Genomic DNA, 25,218 nt, shown 5'->3' on the forward strand with positions numbered 1-25,218 from the left:
TGAAACCCATTGTCATTGTCCGTAACTGTATATGCCATTGTTTTTACCGTGTGTCTTTGTTGTCACTGAAGGAAGGTGGGGTTGATTTGACTTAAGGTTGTTGGTTTAGGTGTGTGTGTGTGTGTGTGTGTGTGTGTGTGTGTGTGTGTGTGTGTGTGTGTGTGTGTGTGTGTGTGTGTGTGTGTGTGTGTGTGTGTGTGTGTGTGTGTGTGTGTGTGTGTGAGAGCGAGAGAGAGAGAGAGAGAGAGAGAGAGAGAGAGAGAGAGAGAGAGAGAGAGAGAGTGGGGGATGTAGTTGCATAAGTATTAGCAAAGTGGGTGTTATTATCGCAGCTCTTTAGGGAGTGTGTCTGCCGGATGTTGGTTCATGTTTTGCGGTCTGTCTCTGTCAGGTTATAATGCTGTTTACCTTTATGCTCTATGCAGATGTAGCTAGTCAAAGGCAGTGTGTGTGTGTGTGTGTGTGTGTGTGTGTGTGTGTGTGTGTGTGTGTGTGTGTGTGTGTGTTTAACGGTTGGCATTGTACATGTTTATATTCGCGGTTACCATTGTTGTTGTTGGTTATTATTATTATTATTATTATTATTATTATTATTATTATTATTATTGTTGTTGTTGTTGTTGTTGTTGTATTTATACTGTAAGTTATTATTGTTGTTGTTTGTTTTATTGATGCTGTTATTATATTAATAATGGCTTCTTTAGTACTGACTGCTGTATTATCGTGGTAACTGTATTATGGGTGTGATGATTACATACTGTATGTTACAGAAGACATGAGTTCTGCAGTTTTCAGCGAATTTAATTTATCATTAGTTATATAAACGAGTAGATAAGCCTTCTGTTGCATTTGTTTATCTATCTATCTATAGCCACACATAAACCGCCTCCATGTCGCCCTGTCCCCAACCATTTCGCTGCCCTCCTCCCAACTTATACCCCACTCTCTCATATACCTCTACTCCATCCCTCCGTCTCATCCTCGGTCTCCCCTTCCCCCTCCTCCTTCCTAACAGCAATTAATTTTCAAATTTTACTGGTCTTTTATTATAATTTTACCTGTGATCTTTGCGAGAGACGGGCTTTTAGGCTTGGTCAGAGTTTAGCTGATGCTGTTCTTGTGGTGAGTAAAAGCAGCTGGCGCAACCTGGATCACTTCCCACTGCTGCGTCGAAATCGCCTGCCCCATGCCACGGCCACCACCACCACCACCACCACCACGCCCTCTCTCTCTCTCTCTCTCTCTCTCTCTCTCTCTCTTCTTTTTGTCTTATCATTGCATGTCTTTTTCTTCCCCTCTCTCTCTCTCTCTCTCTCTCTCTCTCTCTCTCATCTTTTTGTCTTATTTGTCATTGTCTTCCTACCATTTTATTTGCAATGCCTTTTCACTCAATATGCACTCAGATCCGAGCACAGTATACTAGCTTTTTTGCATTATTTTCTGCTTTCACTTTCACTTCTCTCTCTCTCTCTCTCTCTCTCTCTCTTTCTCCCTTCTTTTGTCGTCCTCTCCTTTCTTTGGTTTATCTTTGTGACTCGTCTACTACCCTCTTTGTCACGATTTTTTTTTTTAATCCATTTGGCTGACGCTCTGTTTTCTTGGTAATTTTCAGCTCTATTTTTTCATTTATTTCGTGTCCCTATACGGTACATCTTATTTATTTTCATTCCTTTGACTTTTTGTTATATTTCTCATTTCCTATCCAGTCTCTCTATGGGCTTTGGTTACTTTCGCTTTCACTATCTCTTTATCATCCCTTTGTTTTCAGTGGTTACCTTCCCCCTCCCCTTGCTCACCCCCCCTCCCCTTCCCTCACCCCCACCATTCCTCCCTACAGGCTTTCCACTCTCCCCGGTCCTTTTTCCTTTCTTCTTCCTCCTCCTCCTCCTCCTCCCCATCCTTCCTCACTCCTTTCCCCTCCCCATCCCCTCCTTCCCCCTCCCCCTCCTCCTTCTCTCCTTCCCCCTCCCCATCCCCTCCTTCCCTCGCATCCAGCTAAATAGAAAGTGCAAGTGAACCTCAAACACGGCCAAAAAAAAAAAAAAAATAGAGAGAAAGGGAGGTCATGAGAGAGAGAGAGAGAGAAAGAGAGATGGGGGGGGTAAGCATCGTGAAGAGAAAGGTCGAGGGAGGGAGGGAGGGTGAGAGGGAGCAAGACAACAGTACTTGACCGTATGGTAACACAAACATATCCTCTGCATCATCTTACTCGGTTTTTCAGGCAATTCTTATCTTCTGTGGAACAAATGAAAGGTGAATAAGTGGGAACCGGGGAAATTCGATCAGAGAGTACTGGTGGCTTGGTAATATTGTGTAAAAATGCTGGTCATCTTGAGAGTGTGAGGCGCTGGCATGGAAAATATTTTATCTCTTAAGCGTAATTGGCACAAGTGTTATCGTACGGTTTTTGTGAGGGTAGAAGAATGTGTCGGTAAAAGTAGACACAGATGCCGCCGTTAAATGCTTTTATTTTATTTATATATTTACTCATTTATTTATTTATTAATAGATGGTCATGAAGAAGGCTTAGATTCACGCCTGTCAATGCACGAGGGTAATTATGACAGACCATCAGATTTTAATACGCCTCTACCTTCCTCAAGAACACGACCCGATGCAGTGTCGAATGAACAGCCGGGTTTGCAGCTAGGTTACAGGGTGATCAGGGGCAAAGGGTATAAACTATGACTATTAACAACCGAAGCACAAACGGTCTCTCTCTCTCTCTCTCACACGCACACACACACACACACACACACACACACACACACACACACACACACACACAATCTTTCGGGGTATACTAACTTTGAGGAGGTGCAAGTGTTTTTGGAGTACAGGCTTCCCTCCCCCAACACACACACACACACACACACACACACACACACACACACACACACACACACACACACACCTGGTACCGAAAACTGGGAGGAACGGGTCAACCAGCACTATAAGAGCAATGAAGCTTTGACAGGCAACTCCTAGTAATGTAATGTGGAGCCACTAGCAAAATGGAAAAGAAAGGAAAAGAAAAGAAGGAATAACACAAGGACATTGAGCATCAGCAGTGAGGGTTTGGGTTTGGCAAGGGGAGGTCTGTGTGTGTGTGTGTGTGTGTGTGTGTGTGTGTGTGTGTGTGTGTGTGTGTGTGTGTGTGTGTGTGTGTGTGTGTGTGTGTGTGTGTGTGTGTGTGTGTGTGTGTGTGTGTGTGTGTGTGTGTGTAAGAGAGAGAGAGAGAGAGAGAGTTGAGAGGGCAGGAACGGAACCACATACCAACAAGGAAGTGTGAAGGGCCGGGGGGAAGGGTGGAGAGGGGAATGGAAGGGGAGGTGGCAGGGAAGGAAGGGGAGGTGGTAGGGAAGGAAGGGGAGTTGGGAAGGAAGAATGGGGAATAAAGGAGAAGGATGGGAAGAGGGAGAAAGATGGAGGGAAATAATAGGAAGGAAAAGAGGGAGAGAGCAGAGAGAAGGACGGAAGGAAGGAAGCAGAGATGAGAATGCATATAAACTGAGAGGAAAGACAGGAAGAGAAGGATAAGGGGGGGAAAAAAGGAAAGAGGGAGAGAGATGGAAAATGGAAAAAAAAGAGGGCATGAAGAAGAGAGAGAGAGAGAGAGAGAGAGAGAGAGAGAGAGAGAGAGAGAGAGAGAGAGAGGAAAAAGAACAAGCGATGGAGAATGTGGGGAAAAAAATGAGAGATGGAATGTGATACCTTGAAAGACAAAAGGAAAAGGACAACAAAAGAAGGACAGTAAAGGAAAGGAAGAAAGCAGGTGGGAGGGTGGAAGCAAAAGGCAGGGAAGGAAAGAAGGAGGAGAAGGAAGAACGGGGTGAAAAGGGAGATAGATAGGAGAGTGAGAATAAAAGACATGAGAGAAGTTAGCAAAATAAAAGGAAAGGGAAAGAGTTGTGCAAAATGTAAAGAAGAGGTGAGGGAGAGAAAAATAAAGGGAGAAAAGAAGGAAAGAGGCGCTGAAAACGGGATGCAGCATGAAAGAAAACGGATCCAGGAAGAAGGAAAACGAAAAGAAAAATGATGTAACAGAGATGACACGCGGAACAAAGCATGAGTTATACAGGTGAGGAAGGAAATCAGAGAAGGAAGTCAAGGAGAATAGGTGGCATATGAAGTCAGTAAAAAGAGGAGGAAGGAAATATTGGAGGGGAGAAGGAAGAAATCAAATAAAAAGGGAAAAAGGGAGAAACGGGAAGGAAGTCGAGGGAGATGGAAGCAAATACGAGAGAGAGAGAGAGAGAGAGAGAGAGAGAGAGAGAGAGAGAGGGGGGGGGATCGCGAGGGAGGGAGAAAAAACCTGAGAGGAGAGAGGAAGAACTTGAAGGAAATCAGGCTGACTGACCCGTTGCTCTGTGATTGTGGTGATTGTGGTGGCGATGGTGGTAGTTGTGGCGGTGATTGTAGTTGTGGTGGTGGTGGCATTAATGGTGGTTGTGGTAGTAGTTATGGTGATGACTGTAGCTCTGGTGATGGTGGTAGTGATCTATGTGGTGGTGGTTGCAGTGATGGTGGTAGTTGTAGTGATGCTGGTAGGTGTAGAGGCAGTGGTAGTTGTGATGAAAATGGCAGGTGTTGTGGCAGTTTTGGTGATGGTTGTGGTTATGGTGGTAGGTGTGATGGCTGTGGTTATGGTGGTAGGTATGATGGTTGTGGTTATGGTGGTAGGTGTGATGGTTGTGGTTATGGTGGTAGGTGTGGTGGTTGTGGTTATGGTGGTAGGTGTGATGGTTGTGGTTATGGTGGTAGGTGTGGTGGTTGTGGTTATGGTGGTAGGTGTGGTGGTTGTGGTTATGGTGGTAGGTGTGGTGGTTGTGGTTATGGTGGTAGGTGTGGTGGTTGTGGTTATGGTGATAGGTGTGATGGTTGTGGTTATGGTGGTAGGTGTGGCGGTTGTGGTTATGGTGGTAGGTGTGATGTTTATGGTTATGGTGGTAGGTGTGATGTTTATGGTCACAGATGTAGTGATGGTGGAACATGTAGTAGCGGTGATTGTTGTGGTGATGGTGGATTCTGTATGGTGATGATTGGTTTGATAATTGTGATGATAGTGGTAGTGGTAGTTGTGGCAGCTGTGGTGGTGATGCTGGTGATGTCAGGCTCCCCAAAGTGATGGTGGTAGTGATAATGGTGAGAAAAGGCTGCAACTGTGCTTATAATTGAACAAAGAGTGAGATTGGTTGCACTTCTGTTGACTTTTTTTGCACTGCTCTCTTGCTTTTTGGCTTTCCCTTTTCCTGTTTTAAGATCCTACTCACTTTATTTATTAACAGGAGATACACCATGATGTTGATGTTGATGATGATGATGATCTTTTAATTTCAGTGCTGTGCTTTGATGTTAAGAGTAGTGTGATAGTGACTAGTAGTGGTGACAGCTGTGGTATATGGTAAGTGTTGTGGTGGGGCTGGTGTGGTACGGCAATGGTGGTGGTAACTGTGGTTGTCGTGAGGGCGAGGTAGTGGTGGTACCTATGGCTGATGTGGTGGTGTGGTAGTGATGGCGGTAACTGTGTTTGATGTAGTCGTGTGGTATAGGTAAAGGTAACTGCGGTTGCTGTGTTAGTGTGAAGGTGGTGTGGTAACTGTTCTTGGTGTGATGGTGTGGTAGTGGTGATAACTGTGGTAGACGTGGTGATGGTGTGGTAGCAATGGTAGTAACTGTTTTGCAGTGGTGTGGTAATGGTGGTAATGTGATGGGTGGGGTCTGGTGTGGTACTTGTAGTAACCGTGACAGGTGTGGTAGATGTGTTTACCGTGGTAGTTGTGGTGGTGACAAGATACTGTGATGGTGGTATGGTGGTGATGGTAGCTATGGTATGGTACTTGTGATGGTAGTTGTCTTAGGTATGGTGGTGGTGGTAGTGGTAGGTGTGGCAGGGTACTGTGGTAGAGATGGTAACTGTGGTAGTGACTGACCCTTAGTGACCGCCAGTGAGGTTATGCTTCCCCTCCCTTCCCCACCCCCCCACCCAACCTTCTGCCCCTCCTCCTTCCCCTGGTCATACCTTCCATCTACTTCATCTCTCTTCCTACCTTCTATCCCTCGCATCTACCTCATCTTTCTTCCTACCCTCCATCCCTCCCATCTACTCAATCTTTCTTCCTACTTTATTACTTCCCATACCCATCCTTTTTCCTATCTTCTCTGCACCATCCGTTTTCCTCTTCTTCCGACCTCTCCATATTTTCCTCCTTCCTTTCTTTCGTACCTACCCATCTCCTTCCTCTACCCCTCCATATCTTCTATACGTTACCCCTCTTTCCCCTGCCTTCCCTTCTCTTCCTTTACCTTTTTGTAAACCCGTATATTTTCTACTTTATATCTTCCATTCCCTTTCTCTATTACACCTCCCCTTCCTCAGTTTCTCTTTACCCCTACTCAAGAATCTCCCTCCCTTCAATTTTCTCTTCTCTTCTTGCCCCTAGCATTCCCTTCCTCAGCCTCTCTTCTGCTTCCACCTTCTTCCCATCTTTCCATCACCTTCAACTTCTACCTTTCCTTCTAACTTTCCTTTCCGCCCTAACCCAACCCTGACCTTTCCTTCCCGCACCTCTCCTTTTCCTCCCTTTTATCAAGTCTTCCTTTCCCTTCTCTCCCACTTCAGCCCACCCTCTCCATTTCTTAGTCTTCTTTTCCCCACTTCCCTCCATTCCCTACTTTCTCTCCCTTCTCCCACTCTCCCTCCGTGCACTATTGTTCCTCCCACCTCCCTCTTTCCGTCCATACTCTTACTCCTCTCCCCCTTCCTTCCATACCCTTCCTCCCCTCCCCTTCCCCCTCTGCCTCTTTCCTTTCCCTCTCTCCGTCTCCTCCATCTCCTCCCTTACCTTCTCTCCCCGTACCCCTTCCACCCCATAATATCCATACCCTACCTCCCCTCTCTCTCCCTCCATACTCTACCTTTTCTTCCCCCCCCCTCCCATTCTCCTTCTCATGTTCTACCTCTCCTGACCTCTCTCCTCTGACTCATCCCTTACATTCTTATTCACTCCCTCTGCCCTGACTCACCTTCCATCACCCTTACCCTCCTTCCCCTTCCTCCCTACCCACCCTCCGCCTTCATTCCGTACTCTACTCTCCTTCCCTTCCTTCCTTCCTCTCCCTTACTTCACCTTGACCCCGCTTCTCCCGTTCGTAATCTTCTTTCCTCTCTTCCCCATCTCCTTTTCCGTACTTCTACCTCTCACCAGTCTAACCCTTCCCTCCCATTCTTTATCTTTCCTCGTCTACATTTTCTTTCATCCTCCGTCCCTCAATACTCTTCCCTCCCACCCCACCCCACATCCATGCCACTCACCTTCTACTCATCTTTCACATCCACACGCCTGAGCAGTGGTATTAACTTTGCCATCAATAGCTCCATCTCTGTGAGGACATCTTCTTAACTTTCTTCTGGTTATTGAAAAGGCAATTTGATACACTTTAGGAAAGGCCTCTTGTGGTGAAGGGGTTAATGAAGGCTATGTCTAACGTCTCCATCACGATAAGTCTCTCCGAAGCTGAGAGATGCAGGAATACCATGTAAAAAACGGCCTCTTGGTGTAGGGGTTAAGTTGAATTCATCGCTCATATTCCCATCTTTGTCCTGTCGTACTTGTTTTCTCCACCTTCCTCTCGCCTCCCCACAATTGAAAATCCCCTCACTTGTGCCCACTCTCACTGCCCACACCCCCTCCCCTGTGCCCAGTTCTTCGCTACCCACACACCCTCCACCTACTTATGACCAGCAGCCACTACTAGCACCCACCTCACCACCTACAGTGCAGTTTTACCTGCAATATGACATTCATCTGGCACTCCGCCTACTACACAGCACACCCGTCTACCCACCTCTCTCTCTCTCTCTCTCTCTCTCTCTCTCTCTCTCTCATTTCCTTCATTCCACTTTTGTTTCCACCCTTCCCTCCACCACCCCTTCACATCCCCTCATGTCCCTCCCGTCTTACCCACCTTTCCACACCTCCACATCCTTCCTTCTCACAGCACCTTCCCTCCACATCCTTCCCCCCATCCCGTCTTTCCACCACGACCCTCATTCCCTCCACACCCCAGCCTTCCTCTGCCTCCACCTCACGTCCCTCCTGTACTACATCACACAACCTCAGGCCAGATAACGGAGGGAAGGAGAAGCACGAAGGAAGGAAGGAGAGAAGACATGGAGGGAGGAAGGAGAGAAGGTAAGGAGGTAAGAACGGAAGACAGGTAGGGAAGGAATGGTGGATGGGAGAAAGGGAGAGCATGGAGGGTGAAGAAAAAGGGTAAACCATAAAAAGAAAGAGTAGAGATAGGAAGATAAAAGAGAGAGAGAGAGAGAGAGAGAGAGAGAGAGAGAGAGGTGGTGTGGTGCGGTGTGATTTTATTTTAGCCAGTGAGAAACTTTACCCAGTGAAGGGAATACAAACAACCTCCAATACACTCCTCCATCATGGAAGCTCTCTCTAACCTAAAAAAAAAAAATAATAATAATAAAAAAATAGGAAGTAGCAAGATGAAAATGAAAACTATGTTCTCGATCTAACCAGATTAAGGTGAAGAAAGTTTATGAACATGGAAGGGGAAAGGGTGGGGCAGACGGGCAAGGTGAGCGCTGGAAAGAAAGGATTTTGCATGCATGATTGTGGGAGTGCGTGTGCGTGTGTGCGATTACAGGTCTGCGTGTGTGTGCGTGTGGCGGCCTCTTGGGTTCGTGTGCTCTTGTGTGTGCGTGTGTTGTCATGTGTACCAGTGCATGTGCGTGGTTTAATAATCAAGTGTTTGCGTCTACGCTTCGGGCCGTTATATTTATGTGGGTTTGTGCGTGGATGGGCGTTATATTACAAGAATTTGTGTGTCAATGTGTGTGTGTGTGTGTGTGTGTGTGTGTGTGTGTGTGTGTGTGTGTGTGTGTGTGTGTGTGTGTGTGTGTGTGTGTGTGTGTGTGTGTTCTTTTAGTATCTGTTGGGTTCCGATGAATAATACTTTTACACTTCTTAGCTTCAGAACCACGGAGGCAATATTCAACCCGGTGATTATCCCTGGTGAGCTAGACAAGATCTCATTCTGTTGTGCCACGGTCTGGATGCTGTGTAAATGAACTATCGACCGTAGCTGTGACTTAAGTGTGACGTGTATGACCGGATGAGATTGTGGCGTTGATGGTGATTCATGACACCTGGCTTGGTGGTACAGTGATGGAGGTGGTGGTACAGTGGTGGGGGTGGTGGTACAGTGATGGAGGTGGTGGTACAGTGATGGAGATGGTGGTACAGTGGTGGAGGTGGTGGTACAGTGGTGGAAGTGGTGGTACAGTGGTGGAGGTGGTGGTACAGTGGTGGAGGTGGTGGTACAGTGGTGGAGGTAGTGGTACAGTGGTGGAGGTGGTGGTACAGTGGTGGAGGTGGTGGTAAGTGATGATCTGGTGGTACAATGGCGGAGGTGGTGGTATGCTGTACATTACTAGTGGTGATGGTGTGGTGTTTGTTCCGAGATGTCATGAAGATGGGTCAACTGAGTTAGATATGGGTGGTGATAGTTTGATGTTCTGTGGTGGTAGTGGTGGAGGTTGTAGTTGTTTGTTATCAGTATTGTTATCAGTGTTGGTGATGTGGTGATTACACTAGTTTAATATCAAAATTGGTAGTGGTGATTGTGGCAACAATGAGAGCAGTGTTTGTGATGGTGGTGGTGGTGGTGGTGGTGGTGGTGGTGGTTGTTGTAGTAGGATACATGTTAGCAGTGGTGATGTAGTGAAGTGAAACGTTGGTAGATGATGGTGGTGATGAAAGCAAGTTGGTCAGTGATTGTGGTTGGTGTGATGTTGGTAGAGCACTTAGTAAGTGGGCCATGTAATGTTGGTTGTGGTTCTAATGTTTGTTGATGTGTCGAAACGACAACAAAAGTTGAAGGCATTTCTTTTCCAAAATTGAAGTGTTGGTGATATTGTTAGTAGGTATAAGAGTAATATTAATGCAGGTTAGTACACAATTTTCACTCTAACTTAGCCTAAAACTGCCATCTCTACAGCTGAATTTCTAAGCTGTAAGATTAACAATATATTATAACATGCAGGTAGGCGATGATGGCCAGCTCTAACCGGACCAGGTTTTGTCAGTGACCTGAAGCGAGTTTCGACACTGAAAGTCATTTCAATATGGAAGTACTCCAGTGCAACATTCCACCCAAGAATCATGGCCCTGGCTTAATAATCTTCGGAGCCTTAGCATTTCACGAAAGCAAGGTTGTAATTTTAGCACTTCTCATATTTTGTGCACTTGATAACCTTTGACCCCTGACTTGGCGGATATAGGTCATGCATGTACGAAGCACACTTGTAGTACTCATTAACATCTCTAGGCATGCAAAGTTTCATTTGATTCCATCCACCCATTGTAAAGCTAGGAAACTTGATATTTGTGGAATGGCCCAGCAGAGGCACAACTTATAGGTCAGCGTCTGTAAGGGCGCATCCAGACGTGCTTTCGAACATATGTTGGCAGCACGGCAGGCAACATGTTCGGGAACATGTTCGCAGCAGTATTTGGACAGATGTATGCAAACATGTTTCAGTGTAGCTTTGAACACTGACAGCAGAGGCGATAGGATAAGTGTGTCCATACTAGGCAGCTGAGACTTCATTATGCTGTTCCCAACATGTTTGCAGCGTGTTCGTTACTGTGTTGCTTACATGTTGCCAGTACTTGTTTGAGCACACGTGTGGACGCGCCCTAAGTGTTTCGACACTAAATGTCATTTTTGTATGGAGGTACTCCAGTGCAACATTCCACTCAAGAATCAAGGCCCTGGCTTAATAATCTTTGGAGCCTCAGTATTATGTGTTAGCATAGTCGCAATTTTAGCTATTTTCACCATTTTTGCATTTGATGACCTTTGACCCCTGACCTGGCCAATGTAGCACATGGGCGTATAAATAAAAAGTTGTAGTACTAGTCAGAGTCTATAAGCATGCAAATTTCCTTTCAATTCCATCAAGCTAGAGGAGAATCAGGGGGCATTTCTGAAAACCAGTGCTGGTTACTGGGGACACTAAGGCCAATCTTCGTAGGGTTGCCACCCGAAAACTAGAGGAGAGAGGGGGAAAATGGATGGCACACTTCCGATAGTGAACGCCTTAAGATTATGCCTAAAGAAGTCAGAGCTTCCTACGCCCATTAGTGATGCTTCTACAGCTCAAAATGTGAAAAGTACGAAAAAAAAAGTGGGTTTTCGGCCATTGGCAGGCAACTACTCGTTGCCTAGCAACCAAAACCTTGCCGACATAACTAGGTCATAGGCTGGTCATTGTGTCCAGGTATGGTCGGAATCGGTTTATTCTGAGGGGTAGATGTGCCTGCTTAAACAAGAAAGAAAGAAAGCGACTAACAATAAGGGTAGCACGGAGCTGGTCAATACTGGTCACGAAAAAGTGTCATGAGAATGACTAGCGCTACAGCATTGTCTTTTTCTGTCACTGAGCTACAAGATACAAGCTGCAAAATGTTGAAAGCCTGGGCCAAGCTAAGGCGAAAGAAATATAGTAATGCTGACGGAGGTTGGTAGCAATGTTAGCAGTAATGCTGATGGATGGCGATTGAAATGCTAGACGAAATGTGATAAAAATGTTGGCAGTAATCATCGTAGCAATAATCGTGGATGTTGGTTGAAATGCTGATAGTAAGTTTGTTGGATAATGGTGGAAATGTTGGCATTATTATGATAAATATTTTCTAAGTAAAGCTGGCAGTGTGGATGAAGGCTGGGCAGGGCAGGGTAGAGGACCAGCCAGGGTACAACAACCTCCGGAATATGTCCTCATAATTTCCACTTGCCCTTTCCTTCCTCCCCACCTTCCTTTACTCCTTCCCTCCTGCATCTCTCTCTCTCTCTCTCTCTGTATTATATATATATATATATATATATATATATATATATATATATATATATATATATATATATATATATATATATATATATATATATATATATGTATAGTATATGTATGTATGTGTGTACATATATAATCATTTTTTTCTCCTTCTCTCTTTTTTTTTTTTTTCAGTTTTTTCTTTCTTCTCTCATCTCCAAATTTATATCCATTCCTCCACCACCTTCACATTCTTCTTTATTTCCCTTTTTTCTTCTTCCTCCCCCCTCCAAACCACCCTCAGTCCTTTCTCCCTCCCCCTTTCCTCCCTTCATTGGGTTTTCCCCAACTCTCTCTCTCTCTCTCTCTCTCTCTCTCTCTCTCTCTCTCTCTCTCTCTCTCTCTCTCTCTCTCTCTCTCTCTCTCTCTCTCATTTATAAATATATACATTCCTTTAGTGTGTCCTCCTAACTTACTTTTACTTTCATTTTTTACCCTTACAGTACACACACACACACACACACACACACACACACACACACACACACACACACACACACACACACACACACACACACCGCTCGCTGGTGCAGTGGTAACGTTCTCGCTTGCCAACTGGTGGACGGGAGTTCGCGCCTCGCTCAGGTTGCGAAAAGTTTCACTGACGAAGTGGGTGGTTACTGTCCCCCTTGAGCAAGGGGACGGGTGTGTGGGTGTGTGAAGGTCACAGCCTTGCCCTTAGATCGGACTATATGAGCTCTCAGCTCCATTCCGGGAGGGTAAAATGCTGACTATCACGACCATCAAGTGATCCTGACCGACCCGGTGAATTACACACAAACAACTATGCACATAGAAAACTGACAAAGGAACAAAAGGGGTAAAAAAAGCAAAGAGAGAGAGAGAGAGAGACAGACAGAGAGACAGACAGACAATGATAAGAATATGACAAATAATCATGGTGTTAAAAACAATACTACTACTACTAATAATAATAATACTAATAATATTAATATTAATAACAACAACAACATCTACGACAACAATGGTGTAGATGGCTATGATGATAATGATGATGATGATGATGATGATGGTAAACGTCATGATGATAATAGTGATGGTGATAAAAATGCTGCTGCTGCTGATGATGATGACGATGACGATTATAACACTATTGATTATAACACTGCTGACAATGATGATGATGATAATGATTATGATGATGGTGATAAAGATGGCTATAACACCGCTTTTCCTGCAGCTGATATGATGATGGTGTGACGGTGATGGTGGTGGTGGTGGTGGTGGCGGTGATGGTGGTGGTGTTGATCCCTTAGGCAGACAGCGGTGGCAGCGACACAGTTAGGCATCCCACACACACCCTTCATAACCCACACGCAGCAGCCGCCAGCCCACGCCCACAGAAAGGTCAGGGCTGGCCAGGGGTAGAAGTAGGAGGCAAGGGCAGGGGGAAGGGGGGTGGGCAGATATGGGAAGGGAAGGGGAGGGGTGGGGAAGAGTGAGCTAGGAAAGGAGGAAAGGTGAGGAGATGGGTGGGGAAATATAGGGAAATGCTGAGGGGGATTAGAGGGGTCATGAGATGGCTGGGAAGGGACGATGTGTGGAGAAAGAGGAGGGGAGTTATGAAGAAGAGATAGGGAGGTGTGGGCAGGGATAGGAAGAAAGCTTAAGCGAAGGCTAAAGGAGGCAGGACGGGGAAGCTTGGATGGGGCTTTAAGAGGCTGGAGAGGGCTGGAAAAGGAGCTAAAGAGGGCTACGAGAGAGCTGGAGCGGGCTACGTAAGAAAGGGGAAAGCTGGGCAGGAATAGGAAGGCCAGGGAGCAGTGGGAAGAGATAGGAATTGGACTGAAAAGGACTAGGAAAAGAGAAAAGGTGAGACGAAGGGCGGAGAAGTATGAGGAAGAGTTGGGAGGAGGTAAAGTGGATCAAAGGGAAGCGGAAGAGTACTATAGAAGGCTGCAAAATATTCTGGGGGGAGGGTAGGGCGAGAGAAAAAAAAAAGACTAAAGGGGAGGATCTTAGAGGGCTGCTGAGGGTAGAGAGAGAAGGGGAGGAACAGTGCGATGTAAGAAGATGTAAGGACTGGTGAAGGATGGAAAGAGATGGAGAAAGAGGTAAAGAGAGGTGCAGAGGAGTAGAAGGGAATATGGAGAGGTGGGGAGGAGAAAGGACTGGGGGTAGTGAAGGCTAGAGAAGGGAGAGGAGAGGGAGAGAAAGGGGAGGGAGGAGGACTAACTTTGTCTGTACCCGCAAGAGACTGGTACTGGGGAGAGTGGGGGCGAAGAGGGAGGAGGATGAGGAGGAGGAGGAGGAGGAGGAGAGAAGGAGGAGGAGGAGGAGGAGAGAAGGAGGAGGAGGAGGAGGAGAGAAGGAGGAGTTACAGGAAAAAAAAGGTGTAGAGAACAGGATAGAGAGAAGATGGAGGAGAGGAGTGGAGGAATGGAAGAAGTAGACGACAAAGTGGGTAAGACCAAGAGAGAGGGGAGAGGATGGAGGAGAGGAAAGGAGAGGAGAGGAGAAGAGGGGTCGGAGGAAAGGAGATATGATTAAGAAGAAATGAACTCGACAGAAGGTTCGGATAAGGGAGGAAGTTAGGAAATACATAAAAACTGAAAGATGGATTTTAAGAGAGAGAGAGAGAGAGAGAGAGAGAGAGAGAGAGAGAGAGAGAGAGAGAGAGAGAGAGAGAGAGACGGATGATAATAAAACTCAGTTTCAAGGAAGGGGACCATCATTGGGAATTGAGGGTGGGAAGGTAATAGAGATTAGAGATAGCCTAAATGAGATAAAGTCAAGGGGAAAAGTGGAGAGAGAGAGAGAGAGAGAGAGAGAGAGAGAGTACATTTGTCCCATCAGTACAAAAGTGTCTTTCATATCTTTATCTTGACAACGCCAGAAAATTTTGTTCACCTGGGACGCAGACGTTAATGACCTCCAGTAAATGCACCATTACAGTAATAGTAGTAGAAGTAGTGGGTGGTGGTAGTAGTAGTAGTTGTGGTAGTATTAGTAGTAATGGTGGTAGTAGTAGGTGTAGTAGTCCTATGTTCATCTGAAAGTGTGGGCTCGGTGGACTACACAATTAAATTGCTCTTGTACAGTCCACCATCCTCCTTTCAGGGGATAGGGAAGTAGCTGAGGAACGTCTGTATAACCAGGCAATGGAGCTGCCCAGTAATATCGGTAACATCACGCGAAGGCATCCCTCTCCAGCACCCTCCAATACAGTGATGCTGGGAATTAATATTTTTGCTACACCCAAGCATATTTATTCAGGTAAGGTGAAAGTCTTGCAGTGACGGGGTTAATTTCTTCTGTATCGGTTACACAAAGTCATGTACAGCTTACTTTTGCCATCAATACACGATTCTTTTCCTTTTTTCCTTTTTCTTCATCTCGGGGGAGACCTCTGGCGGTGAACAGGTTACCAAGAAAGGAAGGGTGGGTAATAGATGGGACGTGGGAGGGGAGAAAATGAAAGTGAAAAATGTGACAGAGAGAAGATGAGGGGGGAGATAAGGAGATGGGAGGGACAGGAGGAGGAGGAGGAGTAGGATGGTTAGAGGCAGGGACAGGGCTGGATGGACTGGAAGGAAAGAGGAACGGTAGAGGGAGAGATAAAAACCTTGTTGGAGGAGAGGAAGAGAGAGAACGTTCAAAACAAGACGGAAAGATAAAGAGAGACAGCCAGGGAGAGGTAGACGGGAGGAGAGTGTTAGATAAAGAGGGACACTGTTGAAGGATTCCCGTGAAAGAAGGTATGGTGGATGGAAAGACATAAAGTTAAAGATAAGCAGAAGATAATTTTGCGAGAGAGAGAGAGAGAGAGAGAGAGAGAGAGACAGACAGACAGACAGACCGACAGACAGACAGACAGACAGACAGAGACAGAGACAGAGACAGACAGACAGACAAAGAATCAAGGAAGGCAGGGAGAAAGGAGGCAAGGGAAGTGGATAAGGGTTAACTTGTGGCTGAAGGGGTTGATGTGTAGAGATAAGGCATTGGGAAGAAACACTATCCTAGGAATGGTGGTAGGTGTGTGGGTGTGGGGGGTGTGACAGACAGACAGGCAGAAGGGAAAGAGTGACGCTCCTAGAGGGGATGGGAAGTTATGTGTGTGTGTGTGTGTGTGTGTGTGTGTGTGTGTGTGTGTGTGTGTGTGTGTGTGTGTGTGTGTGTGTGTGTGTGTGTGAATCTATGTATGTATGTACGTATTTATGTACCGGGTATATATGTATGTATGAATATGTACGTACTTAAGGTGAGAGAGAGAGAGAGAGAGAGAGAGAGAGAGAGAGACGAAAGTGAAAAAATGAAAATAACAAATCATATGATATACAGTATATCTGAATGAATAACAAGCGAAAGACATGAGAATTAATAAATGAGGAGGATGGGAGGAAGTGACATTGTAGAGGAAGGAAGGGTAGACAGATGGGATGTGTGGGAGGAAGTGGAGGGGAGGAAGGAGAAAGGGAGGAGGGGAGGGGGAAGGAGGGGAAGGGGGCAGGTGTCGTTGAGGGTTGCATGATGGAGGGAGACAGGAAAGGAAGGAAGGAAGGAGGGAATTTATAGGAAGGATGGGAGGATAAAGGGATATAGGGGAGAAAGAATGAAAAAAAGAATGGAGGAAGAGAGAGAGAGAGAGAGAGAGAGATGAAAGAAAGGAACAACGAATGACAAGTGGGAGAGACAGGGAAGAAGGAAGGAGGAAGAGAGGACAGAGAAAGACGAGAGGGGAAGGAATGAGAGCACTTAAGGGAAGGAAAAGAGGATTAAAATGTAGAGAGAAGGAAGGAAGGAGAATTTTTAGAAAGTAATGGAGAAAGGGGGTACAAGAATAAAGGGAAGGAAGGAAGAAGGAGAGACGAATGAAAGGAAAGAGGAAGGACGAAATCAAAGAAGGTGGAGTTAACTAGCTCTACAAACATACACAAACCACCCAGACCTCAAGGCCTTTCCTAGGTGGGCCGGTCTTTATGTTAACACCTTCACGTTCGGCTAAACCCAGGGTCTCACACACACACACACACACACACACACACACACACACACACACACAATCAATCAATCAACTTACACTCTAATCAAAGAAGCTTAAAAACATGATAGGTGTATAGAGGGTAAGGCGAATTAAAAGAAGGGAGGAAAAGGAAAGGAACAAAGACTTTAAAGAATAACAAAAACCAACAGAGGAATCCTTTACAAGTCAGTCTGTTACAAAGAATGATATGGTGTCCACTTTGAGTATAATGACAACCTTCTGCAAAAACGTAATTCGCAAAAGGGGAACCGAACCCCTAAATTTTGCCGCACATTTATGGAACAAGTATGATTTTTAAATATGATTACTGGAATGCCCTAAAAAGTGTAATTCGATGCTATTTGTCTTTGTCACGTATTCCAAACATTATTTTCAAAAGTTTGGGGGGTCTGCCTTCCCTTTCAAGACTGCAGTTTCAAGCATACGGTCATAAGTATTTATTTTATCTAAGTATCTGTCTTGTGGTACAGTATCTAGATTATGAGAGAGGGTGAGGAGTGTGAAAAGAGGAATGTTGTGTGTGTGTGTGTGTGTGTGTGTGTGTGTGTGTGTGTGTGTGTGTGTGTGTGTGTGTGTGTGTGTGTGTGTGTGTGTGTGTGTGTGTGTGTGTGTGTGTGTGTGTGTGTGTGTGTGTGTGTCAGTGTGTGTGTGTGTGTGTGTGTGTGTGTGTGTGTGTGAGAGAGAGAGAGAGAGAGAGAGAGAGAGAGAGAGGGGGTGGGTGATGGCAGTGTGGGAGGGAGGAAATTGATGGGAGGAAGGGAGGGGAGTGTGAGTCCAGACATGATGGGGGAAGAGGGGGATAGGGGAGGGGGAGGAGGGGGGTAGGGGAGAGGGAGGAGGAAGGAGAGGGAGAGGGGGATTCGTATGGCAGCGGGTACAGAGAGATAATTACTCAGGAGAAGACACGGGGGCAATTACAGGTAGAGTAATGAGTGAGAGAGAGATTAATAGTGAGTGAGACAATAGGAAACAAGATACATCCGTGAGAGAGAGAGAGAGAGAGAGAGAGAGAGAGAGAGAGAGAGAGAGAGAGAGAGAAATTGCACATGACAAACAATACCTGAGATAACAGATTCTCCATACGAACAAAGATATTAAATCCAACGGGAGATAACACAGAAAAACAGACGAAGGTAACCACACATATGCCACTATAAACAGACAGACAGGTAGATCACTGGAAGATATAGCAGAGAAGATAAATGATGCGGTAGATAATTAATAAGGTAGTTAAGAAGACAGCAATATGATAGGATGCTGTGGATTTAAATGAATTATATGAGACAGAAGGACTAGGGATGGACATGTAGAGAACGGATGACACATTACAAAAACTGAGAGTACCTTCTTTAGTTGAAGAATGTGCTACAGATCTTGTTTATTTATTTGTGTGTGTGTGTGTGTGTGTGTGTGTGTGTGTGTGTGTGTGTGTGTGTGTGTGTGTGTGTGTGTGTGTTTGTGTTTGTGTGTGTGTGTGTGTGTGTGTGTGTGTGTGTGTGTGTGTGTGTGTGTGTGTGTGTGTGTGTGTGTGTGTGTGTGTGTGTGTGCATAATTATGTAAGCTTGTGTCTTGATGTGTGTCCGTGTGCTTATCTGTGCAAGTATACTTATTTTTTCCCAATATTTGTCCGTTTGCTCACGTGCACCTGTGTGTGTGTGTGTGTGTGTGTGTGTGTGTGTGTGTGTGTGTGTGTGTGTGTGTGTGTGTGTGTGTGTGTGTGTAGGCGGGCAGGGAACGACCTTTGGCATGATGACGTCACTTTTTTCTGGAGCCTTACGACATTGCCCTTCAGTCTTGCCCTTTCTCAGCACCACCCTTGTTCTCTCTCATGCCCTTCCCATCTTGTCCATTGTTAATTGTATCCAGGCTTTCACTGATCTTACTTCCCACTTGGTCCCTGTATATGTCACTTCAATGTTTCCTTGTATGTTATGTATGCCACGTATGTCTAAATGAAGAGTAGATGTTGTTGCTGCCACAGGTTCATCTGAAACGTGAACCTGGTGGACTGAAGGCTGAAATTTCCCATCTTCATTAGTTCACCATCCTCCATTTAGGATAAACGGAGGGAGAACCTTTTCATAACGGGGCAACGGACTTTCCCGATCACCTAAGTGCCACCGCATGAAGGCGTCCCTCTCGAGCGCTATAACTATATGTCTTTTTCATGTCTGTGAAAATGAGACACGCAACAGGTATAGACATAAGGTGTCATAAGCAAAATAAGTAACTAAGGATGAAATGGTACAAAAACGCTTAAGTCAACGGGCATGTGGGAATAGAAGAGTTCCATCTGCCTTTGTAATAATACAGGTATGTGGCGAACCCATCCCATCCCTATATTACATGTAGCCTCATACCACCCACAGTCCTACACTATGGGAGGGGTAAAAATTATACAGTAGGCTACGTGTGGATTCCATTTTCCAATAATGTGTGTCCCGGATTAGATGGCTCTATGTGAATGTGGAGAAATGAACTGGGATGATAATGAAGGCTTTAATCCCCCCCCCCTTTCTCTTTGCCTGTTTCCCTGAAGCAATGGCTTTTTTTGCTGTTTGTGCTTTTACATTCACACAGCTTTCTCTGTGCATTACTCGATTAATTATTTTTGTGCCACTTTTACCCACTGAAACCCTGCTATACCTTTCCTTTGTTACATTCGTCACTCCTGTCTACTTCTTTCTCTCCTTCCTCCTTATTGGTATGTTTTCAACTTTCATTTTTCTTTCTCCTCACGATTCCTATTTTCCTTCGCCTTTCTTTGAACATTCCTTGTCTTTTTTCTTGTTATTCTCTTCTCTTGTCGCCCTCCTCCTCCTCCTCCTCCTCCTTCTTCATCTTCTATTTGCTTTTATATGTTTATTTTCTTTTCTTCCTTTTCCCTTGTTCTCTGTTAATTTTTTTTTTACCAAGTGTACTCTTTCTATATTTCATTATTCTTTGTTCTACTAATTTCCTTTTCCTGTCACGTATGCTCCCTTTTCTCTCTTAACCTCTTCGGAATGAATAGGCCTACATCTTTCAGAGTTTCTTTTTCCTCCTACTAATGTTTTCATGTTAGGGAGAACTTTTTACGAAGAGGTTATAAACACTTTTTATTAACACTTTCAGTTCGATGACGCCTTTTTTGTGTTACTCGTATTCTCTTCACCAGCCTGGGAAAAACTTCTTGTTGTGAAGGGGCTAATGGCCTCGATTTTAAAGGGTAACGACCTCTTAAGCTATCCATATATTTTTTTTTTTAATCCTCTTTTATTAATCCTACCATCGTCGGGAAAATTCTATCATTCCCTCCCAGCTACGACCTTGCGATTTTTTATTCAGCTCAGAGGAATGATGAGGAAATAGGATGACGGAAGAAAAATGGTGAAGATGGGATGGTACAAGGACGTATGTGTGTGTGTGTGTGTGTGTGTGTGTGTGTGTGTGTGTGAGAGAGAGAGAGAGAGAGAGAGAGAGAGAGGGAGGGAGGGAGGCATGAGAGTGTATAATAATGCTGCAGAAACCATTGCATGCTAAAGACAAATCTAGTACTTTATTCTATTCTAACTACTATTAAATAATTCAACTGAGTGCGTCATAGGAGCCTAAGGGCGTCAGTCCATCCGTTTTCTAACTTAATTCTATCTTACTTAATCCCCGTTTTCTTAATCCTATCTTACTTAATCCCTTTTAGTGCGGTCTCTTCCCAGGTAATCCCATTCTATTATCCCTGTCCCTTTTTAGGCTGGTTACCCCTCAAGGTTGGATGGGGGATTACTTAAGGTTGTGTTGGTTAAGTCCTCTCACTCACTCTCTCTCTCTCTCTCTCTCTCTCACTCTCTCTCTCTCTCTCTCTCGTCCTTGTGCCATCTTCACCATTTTTCTTCCGTCATGCTCTTTCTTCACCATTCCTCTCTGTGATGTCATTTCCCTCTTTGTAACTTCTCTTTATTCAGCTTTTATTTTCACTATTTTTCATCTCATCTATCACTTAAATCTGTGTACGTAAACTTGTATATATATTCATTGTTATCTCTTTTCATAATGCTTGTCAACATTGATTCTCTCTCTCTCTCTCTCTCTCTCTCTCTCTCTCGCTCTCTCTCTCACGTCCGGCATTTCCCCTCCCCCTTATTTACACTTCTCTTACTCTTTTCCCTCACCCTCTCACCTTCTCATTTCCCACATCCTTCACCTCCACTCAGTCAATACACTCTGTTCACCACGTATTTACTGTTCAATAAACCTCCACTTCTTTGCCTTCTCAAACCCAGTCTTGCCATAATAATTCCTGCATGAAACATTTGGGCAGTATTCTCACTGGCTTTCGTGACACCTCTTCCTCAGCGATTAATTTTGTGCAATACACTTTGATAGCCTCTAGTGTGTCACTGATGTGAACTATGTTGACATGAGTAGTATCAGCAATAGTAGTAGTAGTAGAAGTAGTAGTAGTAATAGTAGTAGTAGTAGTAGTAGTAGTAGTAGTTGAAGTAGTAGTAGTAGTTGTTTGTTGTTGCACATGAACTTAGTGAACTGCAGGCCATTGCTGCCCTGCTTCTGCAGTTCACCATCCTCCTGTCGGGGGATAGGAAGGGGACTAAGGAAAGTTTGTATAACCGGGCAGCTCCACCGCGCGGTAATATCGGCGCCACCACCTGAAGGCGTCGCTCTCCAGCATCATGTCGATACTTAAAAATATATACCGGTAGAGCATACAATATCAAAACGTTTCAGCCCGAGGGGGTCTTTTATATATCATCCTGCTATCTCCACATTATTGTAGACAGATTAGAAGAGTGAGGCTGTAAAGGTGAGATATAATTTACGCTAACTCGATCACTGCGCAAAGTCTCCCTGAAGATTAATTAAATTGTCTGAGATTACGAAAACACAGTCAAAAGACGTCATCAAACTGGTAAACAAATCACTTCCTTGCGTTCTCAGATCTACATTCAACAAATTTATCCACGAAGACATTTCCTGTCCGAAGGGCCTAGCGGGAGGTCGTGTAGGCGGCAGGACTCGATCCGGCTTCGTGCCTCGTTCGTGCAAGCGTGATGGAATCCGCGGGAGGAGGCGGGGGCGGAGGAAGGGGAGGAGAAAAGGGAGCAGGGCGGAATGAGGATTGGCTGTGGAATAAAAACGAATTATGCTGAGGATCTTGAAGTGGATAAGTGGATACAACATGTTTTTGTTGTTTTTTTTTTTTTTTTTTTTTTTTTTTTTTTTTTTTTTTGCTATAAGTCCCTTCAATCAGATAACGTACTTTCTCGTTATGTTCTTGCCGCCTCTGGGCGATATTTTCCGAGCCTAAGAAAAAAACAGGTATATCCATCCTGGACCCCTTCAGCAGGAAAGGTCCTCCTTACCTGAGTAAAAATATAGTCCAGCAGTGACAAGGAAAAAAAATAAATGTGTCGTGTAGTGAAGAGATTAAGTCCACAGAAAACTGCAGAAAGATATCCCGTTAAATTTCCCTTGCTTTCTACAAAGATGATCTTCATTTTTATCCCTTTACAGTACCAGTTGTATTTGAAACTCATCCTTGCCTTTTCAAGAGAAGTATACTGTACAGTACTCTTCATTTTAACTAGGCGTAAAATTGGCACCTCTCTGTCTCGAATGCTGAGCTGTAGTAAGAGTTTAACACTAGAATATGTTGCTAGTCATGAGGGCATACAATATAAAGGATGCAGAACCACTGTACTGTCTTTTGTCAGCCACTGAGGTACGTGAAATAAGACAAATGGAAGAAAATCTCGGCCAAGTTAACGTGAATACCGTTGTCGTAATGCACAGTATTGATTCAACCGCACCCTCGTCGACCTAGTAGCATTCATTACATCTCATGCTCTGCCATATATTTTGCATTTCACACTTTAACACTTCTAGGTTCCTATGACCCATTTTCAGCTGAATAAAATCGTCTGGCATTAGCTGAAATAGAATAAAAGAGGTGTCCAGTGCTTTGCATCAGTAACATACAAGCGAATATTAAGGTGTCATAGGCAGTTGCTAAGGAACGCGTTATCAAAGCTCCTAGGCAAACGAGAATACGGTCTCCAATCTCTTAGACAAGAAATAGGCTCGGGATGATGATGATGATGATTTTTAGGGCGGAGGGGGTGTTCTGAGGTATAAATTGTTGGCAGTGTTGGTGTTGAGGTTTCACAGAAGCTGGTAGTGGTGATAATAGAGTGGAGTTCCTGAAGTGGATATTAGGAGGAAAATTGTTCTGGTATTAGTTAGTTTTCTGAGGTAGGAACTGGTATTATTATTTTTTTTTTTTATGTGGGTATTACTTGAAAACTGGACCTGGTAGTGGTTAGAATTCTGAGGTATGTACTGAAAGTGTTAAAGGCCAATTGGAGCGTTGTAATAGTGCACACACACACACACACACACACACACACACACACACACACACACACACACACACACACACACACAGATAGATAGATAGATAGTTATATATGTGTGTGTGTGTGTGTGTGTGTGTGTGTGTGTGTGTGTGTGTGTGTGTGTGTGTGTACGGTATACTGCTGAGAAGTTCTTTTTAACAATTTTACGGAGAGAGAAATCTTTTACTGAGCATTTTGGCAACCTCAGACTTTTTGCGCTGACCACCTTTGACTGCACAAGGTTTTTGCTGAATATTTTAAGGAAGATGTAGTTTTTGTCGAATCTTTTTTGCGAGGTGTAGCAGGATTGAGGCCAGGACAGCGGGAAGGTGACGACGAGGTGGGAGGGGAAAAAATCTTGTGACTCACCGTGGCGGATTGTGTTTGGGTACGGGTTAGCGGAGTTGTGTATTTCTGGCGGGTTTCTGGGAAGGTGTTGTGTTTGTGATGCGGGTTAGTGGCTGGGTGGAAATGGTTTGTGGAGGGCAGGAGTGAATGACCAAAAGAAGAGAATATCTGGAAGGGAGGAATGAAAGGCTGAGAGACAGGATTTATAGAAATGTGGAAGGTTAGTCGCAGTGAGTGACTACATGGAGAGGGTTGAACAGAGAGAATATGTCGAATTGTGAAAAGGTTATATATTGATTGGATGAAAGAGAATACTTGGAAGACAGGAGAGAAAGACTGAATGAACAGAAAAATAGAAGGCATTAGTGCATGATTCGATAGGCGTGGCTAGAAAGAATATACTAGCGAAAAGGCTTGATAAAATTCGAGAAACAAAATAACTTCAGAATGAGAGAGCGGTGGGACTAGAAGGACAAGACTGGAAAGAGAGGCGGCTACGTGGAAATGTGGAAATGCCCAAGCAGATGACTGGAACGACAGACTGGAAAGAGAGGACTGACAAAGGCCCGATAAAGCTGGAGAAAGAAAGTAACTATACACTTGTTACCTTAACTTGACCCAGATTTTCGTCCTTTTGCAACTTATTTCACGTCAGTCAACTGCAGAAAATGACGGTACTACGGCTCTTCATCCTTTCCATAGCACTTCTTCGTGACTAGCATTATAATCTACGGTTCATCTGCTTTTACAACTCAGCATTCAAGACGGAGAGATAGCAATTTTAGGCAAAGTTACGGTAAAAAGAGTATAGCATGAAGAGGCTGGAAGAAACAAGAGAAATGGCGAAATTACTAAATAAAACTAAAAAAGGAGAGGACTGAAGAAAGGAAGACGTGATTGTAAATGTTATAGGGAGAGGTGCTGGAATATTAGATGAAATGTAACTGTAAGAAATGAGACCAAGAAGATCGAACTGGCGCGGGGGAGCGAAGTAAAGAAATAGATGTAGCCAAAACCAGGAAAGAGAAAAAATAACAGCTCTTGAAAATTGTCACCACCACTATCAAATGACGGGCATGTACTTTATTTTCAGAATTTTCTTGCAACCTTCAGATGCTTTCATTTAACTTAGGAAATAGCTCTTGCACTGAAGAGGCTGACGAATCCTACATCTAATCCCTCCAGTTCGAAAGGTCTACATTTAGCAATTAAAAAAAAAAAAGCAAGACGGTAGCTAGAATAAAGTAAAAATATATGCCATCGTTAAAAGTCGTTAAGAGCAACTGAAAATATAATAAAAGCCTACCGATCTTTATTTTTTTATTTATTTTTTTTTTTTGAGTAACTGGAGGAGGAAATAGAGTAAGAGATGAAAATAGACACTGGACTTGGGAACGGATCAGGTTTAAGATGAAGGACGACCATCAAGAGCCAGCCCACAGAGCACACTTAGATTTCCTAGAGAGGTGTGTGTGTGTGTGTGTGTGTGTGTGTGTGTGTGTGTGTGTGTGTGTGTGTGTGTGTGTGTGTGTGTGTGTGTGCAAACGTGGGAGGCG

The 25,218-nt window shown here is 44.5% G+C and overlaps 1 protein-coding gene across 1 annotated transcript in view; it reads right to left on the reverse strand.

The window, feature by feature from the left end:
- Positions 1-25,218, reverse strand: part of qsm (Zona pelucida superfamily protein qsm) — a 233,457-nt gene that overhangs the window by 207,800 nt on the left and 439 nt on the right. The window lies entirely within an intron of this gene.

Source organism: Coenobita brevimanus, chromosome 87 (assembly GCF_032717465.1).
Source record: "Coenobita brevimanus isolate Jiangsu-jjx chromosome 87, ASM3271746v2, whole genome shotgun sequence".
NCBI classification, from domain to species: Eukaryota; Metazoa; Arthropoda; class Malacostraca; order Decapoda; family Coenobitidae; genus Coenobita; species Coenobita brevimanus.